The sequence below is a fragment of the Aplidium turbinatum genome, chromosome 4, assembly GCF_918807975.1.
Source record: "Aplidium turbinatum chromosome 4, kaAplTurb1.1, whole genome shotgun sequence".
Classification (NCBI taxonomy): domain Eukaryota; kingdom Metazoa; phylum Chordata; class Ascidiacea; order Aplousobranchia; family Polyclinidae; genus Aplidium; species Aplidium turbinatum.
Genome location: NC_137475.1, coordinates 10,562,368 through 10,573,991, shown reverse-complemented (window position 1 = coordinate 10,573,991; position 11,624 = coordinate 10,562,368). Strand labels below are relative to the sequence as shown.

Below are 11,624 nucleotides of genomic sequence, written 5' to 3'. Positions count from 1 at the left end.
GTTGGACGCCATTTGCATTTGCAGTTTTGTCTTGTTCGCTTGCAGAATCAATGGAAGTTTATTTGTCAAGTTTTCTTCCGTATTTGAGTTCATAGCAAAGTAGTCACTTGCCTAATGCCCCTACCATGTTTAAATGCCCCAGTTGAATGACTTTTTAGTACGGATAGCTTGAAGAACATTAAAACTGACTACAGGAACAGTTTAAAGTCAGAAAGTTTAGTTGGTTTGCTACACACCCAAGCTATGAAGTCAGCTGACATTTGAACTGGGATTAAGGGATCGAGCTAAATTGTTGCAGTTGGCAAGGGCTCATGAAGAGTTCAGCTACAGATGCTGAAGCACATGAACTAATCAACTAATTACTAGTCGAATTAGCTCTCATGAATAAGTCGATAGTCGTGCACAGTTTATGTCATTTTTAGCATGTGATAAGCATTGGGAAATCTTCACTGTATCCCTGTAATGTTAAACATCACTGTAATTTAACATACCGTACTGCTTTTTGCTGTGAGACTTTGCCCACTAATACAACAAAGTTATGTAGAATGGTTTTTGCTAGTGTTGTTGTTTAAACCGCTTAACTCTTGCTTTTTGTTTCAGAACGTGAAACTGTTTGAATGTAATAATGATTTAGGGAACTTTGATGTAATCTAGGAATTTTTAGACGTAGCTTTGGGGACTTTCAGGTTTTCATTTATGAGAGCACTGCCCAAATGAATAATCATCATGAAACTCAGGTAAGGTTTATTTCAGTTGACTCTAATCTATTCTTCAGGGTAAACTATTTAATACTTTTTACGGCAATTACGTGACCTGTTTATTGGTTTTGAAGTAACATTTTTAGAAGTAGCCTACTCGATTTTTTCAAAAAGTGGTATCTTCACTTTCAAGTGGCATAAAAATGACTACTATGTCAACGAGAAGTTTTTTATCAGGATTCGAATGTTGCTACTATCACCGCATTATGTATATACCACAAGTTTTTTGCAGATTGTTTTATGAAGTAGATTGCGCAGCATCGGATGCAACCTAATTAGTACCACCATGAACAATTCGTACCGTCAGTTCGTACCTTGAAAAGATCGAAAAAAAAATTAAAAAAAGCCGAAGTCGCTGATCACAGTTTCTGCAAATATTTTAAAATTTTTCCGCAAACAAACAAAAACTCTTAGGATCATTTAAAGAAATTTTTAAATGTTTGCGGAAGCTTTGATCAACCCTAATCCCGAACCCTTTTAAAATGTTTGCGGAAACTCTAATCAAGCCTAACCCTTTTAAAACGGTAGGCCTACCTCTAAATACCCATTGTCAGGCATAGTAGGCTTTTTGGGGGTTTGTGGAGCATTTTCAGGTATTGTGGAGTAGGCTAACTACTTTCAGGCATTGTTGGGAATTTCCAGGCATTGTCGATCATTATCAGTGGTTGACGGGTTTGTTAGGCATTATAGCATTTTCAGGGGTTGTCAGGCATTGTAGAGTAGCTACTTTCAGGCATTGTCGGTAATTTCAAGGCATTGTCTAGGATTTGTCTAATGCCTGACAATGGGTATTTAGAGGTACCCCTTTTTAAATGTTTGCGGAAACTGCGAGTGCGATCGGCGACTTCAGCAAGCTCTTAGGATCATTACCAGAAATTTTAAAATGTTTGCGGAAACTGTGGAAAAATGGAAACTGCGATCAGCAACTTCGGCTTTGTTCTATTTTTTTTTCACTCGATCTTTTCAGTTTGTTTGTTTGCGGAAACACCCTAAACCTTAACCCTTTTAAAATGTTTGCGGAAACTGCGTTCAGCGACTTCGGCAAACTCTTAGAATCATTACCGGAAACTTTAAAATGTTTGCGGAAAAACGGAAACTGCGATCAGCAATGTTCTATTTTTTTCTCTCGATCTTTTCAGTTTGTTTGTTTGCGGATACCGATGCCTAGCTAATCGATATCTAATCCTTTTAAAATGTTTGCGGAAACTACGATCAGCGACTACAATCAGCGACTGCTTTTTTAATTTTTTCTCTTGATCTTTTCAAGGTAACTGAGGGTACGAATTGTTCATTGGGGTGGAGTGAAAAATAAAAAAAATTGAATTTCAAAAAGTGGTCTTGATATATGGCCCCAAATATCAAATGAAATACTTCTATCATAATTTTGGGTTCTTGCACCCTCTAGTGGCCGTGCAATTTCACCAAACGAGCTGAAAATAGCTAATTTTGCCATATCTTGATAACTGCTTATACTAGAAAGTTAGTTTTTGGCTTAAATGCTGCAGAAGTAACATGTTTCTATCTTATTTCCAAAGAACTTTCTCTTAAAAATGTACAGAAAAAAGTTACAAGCAAATTACTGATTTTTTAAAGTAAAATCAAGCACTGATGCAGTGGGTGCGATGTCAAAAGTGTATAATGATTGATCTTATGACTGTGAAACATACCCCATCAAGTAGAACTACTTTTAAAAACTTACTCAAAGAAATGAAGTCCTCTTCTAGTATAAATACACTTGATCTTAGCAATCAAAGAATCAATAAAACAGTCTAGTTTCAAAGTGGACTTCGAGTAACCCACTATTTTTATGGCTGATTCACACTGTCACAGTTCGGCTTCAATGAGGCAGAATATAGTTTTGTTTTAGAAATTCTTAAATAAACTGAATTCATTGTGTGCATATTTAATTTGTATTTCAAATGTCATATTGGAGTCAAAACGCTTAGTGTGAATCAGTCCTTCACATTCTTACAGACATGCTGTTGTATGGTTTGTATCACACAACTCCATATTGAAAACACAAAAATTTCAAAGCTGGTTTCAGCATCACACAGTATTAGTCTGCACAAACATTAAAATCGTGTTTGGTATTGAAGAATTTCGTCAGCTTTCGGGACTTTAGTTTTTGTCTGATAGTGATGAGGCCATCTCTACGTTTTAATCCAAATACATGAGCAGATGCTTGATATCTTTGAGGTTTAAGTTGACAACTTGGTGAAAATATTTAGCCTTGATGTTAATAACTGGAATTTGGAACAATCTGATGTTGGTATTAATGTTACTGTTTGGAGGTTTGGGTTCATTTACATACCCACCTTCAAAGTTGTCAATTGGAATGTGGTATTGTGCGTTTGATTTACGCATATCTGTGATCTTGTTTATTGCAAGTCTTCAGAGGTTACACTGCAGTTGGTTGGATAATTCAGCTAAAAACAAAAACGGAAATAATTGTAACGAACACTTCATAGGTGTCATGAAAACAGGGTGGGCAAAACATATTTTGTTAAAATAAAGCCCACCCGGCCCACCCTATTTCGACACCTATGTACGCTGGTAGCCTGGTACGCACCGCGACTGTTTGATGGGACTGCTTTCTATGCTGTTTTAACGATCTCGGCTTATGCATTTCAACATCCATCTGTTCTATTGCAGTTCAAACAACTGTGTCGTATCTAGGAGGAAAAAGCCTATACGACACGGTTAATCGATTGATGCCTCAGGTGATGTTAAACGAAGTCGCAAGTTACGTCTCGCGGACCGGGAAGGAGAAAATACATTAAGTGGAGAGAAAAAGTTTTCTTTTGATTCCATGCAAAACTTAAAGAACATGGTCGTAGGTAAGTGTTTGTTTAAGTTTTGTATTCACCTCTTGTTGGTATGATATCGTCTCCAGAAAGAATACTTACTGTTCATGATTAATTTTCAATGAAATAACAACCTTGGATATATCATAAGTTTTGCAGCATCTGAAGTTTACCTTTTTCGTAATCTTTTTTGTCAATTTGCTGTTTACTATCCCTGATTAATGCCTCAGTCTAGATCTAGTTGAAAAACACCTGCTGTTTACTCGTGTGCAGTAAAAAAGATGAGATTAAAAAGTTGATCTGGCCGATTTCGCAGGGAAGGGTGGCCTTCTCTGCGAAAAGGTCAGGAAGGCCGACCTTCCTAGGTTCGGCGGCTATGCTTATGGTGATGTCCTCGCTTTTATTTTTATTACAGCTCTCCTGATGATCGTGCCACGCACGTGAAACAGACTGTAGACTCTGTAGAGCAACGTTCTTAACCTTTTCTGACCCGTTACCCCACTTTAAGCAATTAAGCATGTTGGGCATCTTAAATCTATTATTTGTCTATTAAATCCCATAACCTTGTCCATTTGCCCTGCAAGCAGTTCAAGGCGTTTATGTCAGAGAAAAAGTCGCACAAATAAGCAACCTTCGACAAGAACACGTTGTTCTGCATCTTCTCGTGAAGACTTCCAAACAGCAGCATAAAATTAATTCCATTCGTACCAATTTTATTAGTCTTTGGCAATCAATTGAATGGAATAGCCAAAGCCAAACCCAACAATGATTTAAGTTTGATTAAAAATTGGTAATAATTTGCACTGTCCTGCTCATTGCCCTCTGGAAGACCTCAAACTTCCCCAGATTGAGTAATTACCCACAGGTTAAGAGCCGCTGGCCACTGCTGTAGATGATTGTGTAAAAATAAAAATCGATGTAACATTATTTGTTTACAAAACTGCTTTACTTATAGATGTTGTCCAGAGCAATACGAAATCATGCACTCTACAAGAAATCGACCACAAACTGGGCGACTGGTTTAAGACGTGGGAAGACCGCGATGGGGGCCGGCTTAAACGTCTTGCTACAAAAAGTACTGCGGGTATGTTCATTTGTTCTCTCCGTCACTGACAAATCGTTACTATTCTCTCAATAAGGGCAATAAAAGCATTTTTATTTACTTAACCAGCGATTAGTTTATTGCTGGAGCAGAACTTCAAGAAATATACACACATTTTAAGACTTGACTTCGAAGATCTATCAAACGATAACAATAATAATTTGCACTGGTTAGAGAAGGCAAACCGCATTAACACGATTAACGAATGTGCATTAATGTTAGAGGTTGATAGAACATAACGGTATACCCATTCCCCACCCCATCGTATAGGCTACGAATTACAGAATTAAAACATACTGAGGAATGTTAGGATGTATTAAAAAAATGCTTGTTATTGTAACATAACCGGGTGTTGCATACACATATCCATGGGATATGTAGCAATTAGAGTCTGTTCTTTCACGGTGCTGTAAACACGACCTAATTTGCACTGTACAGTATATTTTCTTTCATCCCTGCTTTCTTTACAAATGTTGCATATTGTTTTATAGGTACTTGCGTTTGAGCCGCCACAGATCACGTTGTTACATCCAGGCGCAGTCTTCTGATGAGGCATGAAGTACCTCAGTCCACTGTGTTTTTAGACTTTTATGCATGTCTTGTCGTAGCTGTGAATTGTGCATGGGTGGTGCATTTTACCATTCGAATAAATGTATTTTTCAACAACTTTACGTTTGTTTACATCATTGACTTAAATTTGCTCAGTATAAGAAGATGGTCATCGTATTGGCATATTGGATCATCAGGACAGTGTCAACTTGAAATTGCAGGTTAAGTTTAACCAACGTTGCTCAACTACAACGATTAGTGCAAAATATGTATGGCCAACTGCGACGAAAAGTGCAAAGTGCGTTTGGCCAGCGTAGGTACCAACGATGAACTACGTTGGCAGTAGAGTTGGGATTACGTAGGCCCAAAGATTTTAAAATAAGTCGGCTCAACTGCGACGAATGGTGCAAAATACGTTGGGCCATCGTAGGGTACCAACGATGAACTACGTTGGGTGCAGAGTTGGGATAACGTTGGTCCAAACATTTTAAAGAAGTTGTCCCAACTGCGATGAATGGTGCAAAATACGTTGGGCCATCGTAGGGTACCAACGATGAACTACGTTGGGTGCAGAGTTGGGATAACGTTGGCCCAAACATTTTGAAGAAGTTGTCCCAACTGCGACGAATGGTGCAAGATACGTTGGGTCAACTTCGGCCACAACGTAGTGCCAACGGAGGAGCATTATTTTACCAACTGTCACACTACATTGGGCCGAAGTACAATGTTTGCTGGGTATGCTTCGATCAGAAAGAAGCTGATGCTGCAATGGGGGGTCTGGGGGGCACAGCCCCCCAGAAGTTGAAATGACTATGACAATTTTAGCCCACTGTCTAAAAATCACCCCCCCGAATTCTAAAAGTGGATAGAGCCCCTGACTGTTTGCACAGAAACGGAAAAAAAACTGATGAAATTCTGTGTTCAACGCAAGAACACTTTCAAAATAAAATGTGAACTGAGAAATTTGACCAAGAAATGGCGAAAATAGGTCAAAAACCGAGTCTTTATCACCTTTTCTACCTAAAATACACAATCACGAATATATTTTGTAAAATAAATTGATTGAAGTGATCGATAAGGCTTTTGACCAACGGCAAACTTTTTCCCGTTGTTATTTGATATAAGCCGACGGAGTAATTAACAATTAGAGAGACGTAGACCTGATGGTCTCGGCCAGTAACTTTTGCCGCCGAAAGAAAGCAGTAGGCTAACAGATACAGTTAATGACGTGTTCAAATGACTCAATCTGTACGGTACAACGAATAATGCTTGATCATAATAACTTCTCAGTTCTCACCTGAATGACATATAGTAGCGTAATATTTTCAGCCCCAATGATCTCGTGTTAGTTATTTTTTCTTAGTAATAGTAAAATAACGAGTTCACAGAGCCAAGTAAGCACTCTTTGTCCGTTATAGAAAACACACACGGCCACCTATCAAAGTTTGAAAATTTTTGTCCACGAGTTAAAAAGTTTGCTCACTGCTATCCTGATATGTATCAGCTACTAATTGTTAGTTTGCCTATTTAGTCGTATAAATGGACTGTTTTTAAAAATATTTGAATAAATCAACAAAAAACCTAAAAAAATTTGTGTAGTATTAGCCTATGCTTTTTAAAATTTGGCCATTTTTTACTGTGTTTGACTATTTTTTGGTTAAAGTTTTGTCTACAGAATTATTTTTAATCTGGCAACACTGATTCAAAGATGGAATGAAATTTTTGCAACAAAACTTCTGTGCTTTTGTAGAATCTATGGTAGAATTCAGTGTTGTCAGTTGTCACTGCTAGTGTTTTTCCACCACATCTAGTGTTTTTGGATTGCGTCTAGTGTTCTAGTGTTTTTTTTCGCTATCTAGTGTTTTTTAGCGATTTAGTGCTATGCTGGTGTGCATAACTTTGAATGGTGTTCAAAGTAGCCCTAACTATTGTTTTGTTTGGCTGCATCAATGTAGTACGATACTTTTTAAAGTGGACAATGAGTTTTTTGTCCGGTTCCACCCAATGATGACTAAATTTGATATATTTAGCATAAATACTTTCAAAAATACATGCAAAAAACTGTGAAAAGTGTTCAAAGTAGCTTCACCTTATGGTACGCTTAGTCGCTTACATTTGGGCTGTGGATTATGATGATAAAAGATGAGAAACCATTTTATTTTGCTCCTGTAACCTTTCCACTCGGGCTTTGAAGGTAAAGCACAAGGGTCTTATCCAAACAGGTTATTTGTGCAGATTAAATTGCCATAAATTTGACTTGCTACACTTATTACAGTAATAGCTTAACTACAAAGAGCTTGATCAAAGATGTTATAGACAAAGCTCCTCACAAAAGACACAGTACTTCAACAATGTAAAACAAAGGAGCGATTCAAACGGCATGCCTTGTGACTCTATTACAGACACAACACACATCTGAAATTTGTATCAACTTCAGAGCTTTCACTTTCAAGGAAATTTCCTTATTTTAAGTAAATTTAGTTTTATTTTAAACTTTCAAGGACTTTTAACAATTACTAACGCCATTGGCTGTCATTTTTGTACATTTTGCATGTAATTGATCGTGTAGTTTATCATACTAGTGTTTTTTTTGTGACTACTGTTTTTTTCAGTCAAATCTAGTACGGTACTTTTCCATAACAAGAGAGTGGCAACATTGGTAGAAATACAGGAATTTTAGTTTCAACCAAAAGCTTCTTTCAAAAATAGATTTCTATGGTTTTGAATCTTTATCCTCCGGCTGACAAAGCCTTAATAGGTTGTTCCTTATAGTCTTGCATACTTGTAGAGGCTATTAACGCAGGGTCATTTACCGAGATTGATAGAGTAAAATCCAGGGAATTATTCCATCCATTATGTGCTGCTGAATGGAGAACAGTCCTTAGAATGCATTGCTCAAACGCACACCCCAAGAGTCGAACCAGCACCACTTGCTCTAGAAGCTTCTTCGCTCACAAAGTCACGCACTGACTAACCAACTGAGCTATCAGGGCAAAGTTATTTGTTAGGAATAAGCTAAAACCAACCAAAAAATGCAAGTTAGACATTTTATTTAAACTATCAGTTCATCTACTGGTATTCATTGAATGCATAATTCTTTATCTCAAGATTATTATATAATTTGAGATTATAGGACCACTAAGTATCGACATAAACAATGAAACTTAATTAATGAACCCATTTTGTGTTGACATCTTTGAAAATATGCAAAACTGTTTGAGTTTGGCTGAGTTTCCAAAGAAACCGTCTCAGTGCCAAGATAAAAGATTCCCATATTCCTTCAAACTAGTCCTATTTTCTTTCCTAATCTAAATCTTAAATTTATTTTACTAAGCACAATAACTCTACCACATATTGTAACTGCAACCTTTGAATGTGTTGTCTCTCGTTACTTGAGCATGAAGCTTGCCTGTTTGTGAACTTATAAAGAAAAGCGACTGAATAGGCTAGTGAATATCCTTGTTATTCATGTTTCTAAGTCAACTTATGTGGCACCTTGGTAATCTCTATTGGAAATCTTGAAATCTCTATGCAAAGACGTCATCAACATAGCTCAAATACGAAAGCCTTTTTTACGGCAAAACAGAGGCTGTAGTCACTATAATTCGTCGGAATGGCCCGATTTGGTGAGTCCGATCCCTTAACGGGGAATTTTTTCCATTTTTTTTTAAATTATTGGGTACCGTAGCCTAATTATCATTGCCGTTTTAGGGTTAGGGGTTAGGGTTAGAGATTAGGAACTCACCGAATCGGACTCACCAAATAGTAGCAGACCCATAATTCGTGGGTCCACGTCTTTTAGGCGCAGACAGTTAGGCGCCGGTCAAATAGGCGCGCACACTGTGGCGTTAGGATATTTAGGTGCGGAGCACTGTGGCGCCCGTTCATTTAGGTGCTATTCCTAGTAAAGTCTGCAGATTGTATCAGCTTGGAAGGTAGGACAATGCTTTTCACACAAACTGTCATATTGAACAGAAAAATATGTTGTTTTGTTAATGCACGTGCATTTATTTGTTGTTAGTCATGGCTTCAGTGAGTGAAGCTGCTTTATCTGGCAATGCTTTTCACACAAAATGTTATAGTGAACAGAAAAATATTTCATAGCTTCCGTGAGTGAAGCTGCTTAAACCGGCAATGCTATTCACACAAAATGCTATATTGAACAAAAAAATATGTCATGGCTTGCGTGCGTGAAGTTGCTTTTCACACAAAACGTTAGCCTATATTGAACAGAAAATATATATATTGTTTTTTAATGCGCGTGTTCGGCATATATTTGTTGTTAGTCAAGGTTTGCGTCGGCGAAAGCTTTATCAATAAATTATTCAAGTTTTCGAACATGTCTGAGTTCACTTTTAGTTAAATAACAACTACACAGTAAAAAGTTAGATAACAAATATCAGTAAAAAAAATATACCGTAGCCTATATTCAAGCAGGTGGTAGGCTTGAGTGAAAAGTAACTTAGTTTTCGTCAAAACCCTGACTAGGTTTAATAACGAGCAGCAAAGTCGCACCATTATGCTTGCAACTTGTAGCCAGAGTTCATATGCCCTATATAGAAATGTATTCATGTGGTAGAGCGTTGTCTCACACGTACCCGCAAGAATTGCCCTACCTGCCAAGCTGATACAATCTGCAGACTTTGCTTGGAATAGCACCTAAATGAACGGGCGCCACAGTGCTCCGCACCTAAATATCCTGACGCCACAGTGTGCTCGCCTATTTGACCGGCGCCTAACTGTCTGCGCCTAAAAGACTTGCTCCCTAATTCGTAGCCAAAGCATCTGAAGTCATTGAAGCATGATGTCATATAGCAATGTCCAGATTAAAACTATTATTTTTTTGTCCAAATGCAGTTTAAATTAGCCTACTTTTTGTCATAAGCTATTATTACATATTTTGATGCCTCTAAAGCAGTGGTTCTCAACCTGGGGTTTGCGGACCCCTTGGGGGTCCGTGAAAAAGCATTTGGGGGTCCGTGATTACCTTGATGAATTTTGGGAAAAAAAATTTGTTCTATATGCACGGATGGAGCACCAGCTATGCTCGGGAACAAATCCGGATTTGCTGCTTTAGTAAAAAACGAAGCTCCTCACGTGGTTGTTACCCATTGCTTCTTGCACAGGTACATCTTAGCAGCAAAAACTTTACTAGCAAGTCTCAAAGAAATTCTGACAAATTGCGTGAAAGTCGTTAATTTCATCAAAAGCAGAGCTGTAAACCACCGTACTTTTAAAGCGCTCTGTCAAGAAGTAGGATCAGATTACGGTGTAATTTTGTATCATTCTGAGGTAGCCTACGTTGGTTATCTAGAGAAGTTTTAAAACGACTGCAGCAGCTAAAAAATGAGGTATCAACTCTGTTAAAAGCAAAAGTAAGTCCCCTCTCAAAATTGTTCGAGAGTAAAAGTTTTCTATACGACATGGCCCACTTTGCCGATATTTTCGGTCATATTAACAATGTTAATCGTGGCATTCAAAGACCAGGTGTGACAATAATTGATGCAGCTGAAAAACTGAAAGCGTTTTTAGCCAAGTTGCCGGTTTGGAAACGCAGATTGGAAGCAGGTAATTACGCTAACTTTCCAATGTTAGAAGATCTTATCTTGATGGATGAAACTCAAAGAGAATGTACTCTTTTGATCTCTATGAGAGAAAAGTTTTGCGCACACTTGAAACCCTGCAAATCTCATTTCAACGTTATTTTAATTTAGAATACCTGCCGAATAAAGTTGAAACATGGATTCGAAATCCTTTTCTTTTTGACTTGAACAACATTAGCGATGACGATCTCAGTAAAGATGATCTAATTGATTTGAGATCAAAAGAGTTATTACGCATTGAATTTCATTCAAAAACTGTGGAAGAATTTTGGTGCTCACAATTGCAAACCTACCCATTCTTGGCAAAGCAAGCGATTATTGTTTTGTTACCAGTTATAACCACTTAACCTCTGCGAGGCAGGATTCTCAGCTCTTGTTACAATAAAAACAACATCGAAATCGCCTGGACAGTGGACGTTAAAGATGACATGCGTGTTGCATTGTCAAAAACTTAACCGCAGTTCAGTCGTTTAGTTCAGGAAAGACAACAACAACCATCTCATTAAATTTGCTTACGTTGAAAAAGTTTCGGCATGGCACTTTGGGTCACCTTAATATTCAAATACTGCTGACATTTCTTGAACAATTCATTCATTTTCTTATTTGAGCAACTGTTTAACCTGATATTTGCCGTAGGAGTCACAGCGGCAATGCAATATGACACAGTACAGTAGTTGAGCAGCATAATTATTACAATAGTCAATAGTACTGTGATTGAACTGACTCGTGTGAAAATAAATTTCTTTGCAATATTAGTCAATAGTATGTTAATTGAGTTTCAGGTAAAATTTAGGTAGGGGTCCGCAGA

At 37.6% G+C, this 11,624-nt stretch overlaps 1 long non-coding RNA gene across 1 annotated transcript; it reads left to right on the top strand.

The window, feature by feature from the left end:
- Positions 1 to 271: 271 nt before the first annotated feature.
- Positions 272 to 5,330, top strand: LOC145769480 (uncharacterized). The gene is made up of 4 exons (XR_014289017.1): positions 272 to 737; positions 3,411 to 3,595; positions 4,518 to 4,646; positions 5,156 to 5,330. It is a non-coding gene; the product is annotated as an uncharacterized LOC145769480 (long non-coding RNA).
- The last annotated feature ends 6,294 nt before the right edge of the window (positions 5,331 to 11,624 follow it).